A 1,401-nucleotide genomic window follows, 5' to 3' on the forward strand; every position below is an offset into this window, starting at 1 on the left:
GGGAGTATTGAAAGAAGAAAGAGAAAAAGAGAGTCAGTTGGAGATGTTGTATTATTTTGGAAGCAGAAGCCATCAACAATCAACAATGCAAAGACACAATTTACCTTTACTTTGATCTATATCACTCTAATTTAAAAAAAAAAGAAAACAAATTGGTGTCAAAATAAATGTATTCTTCATTTGTTTCAGCAAATGAGAAATAGAAAGCCTCCCTTCATTGTTAGGAAAACAATGCACAGCGGAGTAGTTCTTTGATTGTTTGAGAGACGTTTACTCCCTCTCCTTCTTTTTGTTATCACACAGACTGCAACATAAGTTAAGGACAACTCGCAAATTTGGCTAAAATTCACCGAGGATTTTTGTGCTGCACAAGGAGGTTCTGCCACTTCAGAAAGCTTTGCGGTGCACATTGTTAACCCATGAGCACTTTCAGAGCAAAACATTTTGAAAGATTAGTTTTAGTTTAGTAGGGGTTTTCGGCGCTTGCAACTGCATAAGTTCATATGAGCGCCAGAAGTTTAGAGCTGTTACAAGAGAGTAACAAACATAAAAAAGATGAAGGGGAGATAAAGACGATAGATGTTTGATAGGAAAGAAGAAGCAAACCACACCAGAGCACCCGCCAACCACCCACTTTGAAAGATTCCTTGCTGTTTTTTTTTTCGGATTAAAAAAATCAATGCTGTCTGTCAAAGCGGTCCTTAACTTATGTTGAAGTCTGTATTGTTGTTAGGACTACCTGATAGAGTCTTACAAAGAGAAACTATGGGAATATTGAACTATTGTTCTGCTGGAACGTTGTATTATTAGGGATACGTAAATTGTTCATAAACTGTCAGTCTTCATATGTTAACTCTGCTTTTCGATGTTGTCATGGATGATGGATGATGATGATGATGATTATGGTGATGATTGTGATGGTGGTGATGATGGTGGTGATGATGATGATGGTGATGATGATACGACCCACATACATTCACATACACACTCACACGTTCACATTACACGTTCACACACACACACACACACACACACACACACACACACACACACACACACACACACACACACACACACACACACACCGGACTAAAAAATACAAAGAGATTATGTATAAAAATATACATGACTGCAGCCTAATGTCCTTTTATCTCTCACTTTCCTTCTTGTTATAGGCCTGAGTTCACGGCGTCTCCTGAAATCAGAAGTCATAATTTCAACTAACTATTGCGAGTTCCGGGTTCAAAGCTCGGGTAAGTCCGACATTGTGTCCTCGGGGAAATGCAAACAACACAAATCTTCCCATTTGGCTCGTTTCTATCGGAATTGGACGTTGAAATCGGTAACCCTCTCAAATCACCTTACAGTGTCGAAAGGGACGTTAAACCTATAGTTTCGCAC

This window comes from Aplysia californica, unplaced genomic scaffold (genome assembly GCF_000002075.1).
Source record: "Aplysia californica isolate F4 #8 unplaced genomic scaffold, AplCal3.0 scaffold00949, whole genome shotgun sequence".
Lineage (NCBI taxonomy): Eukaryota > Metazoa > Mollusca > Gastropoda > Aplysiida > Aplysiidae > Aplysia > Aplysia californica.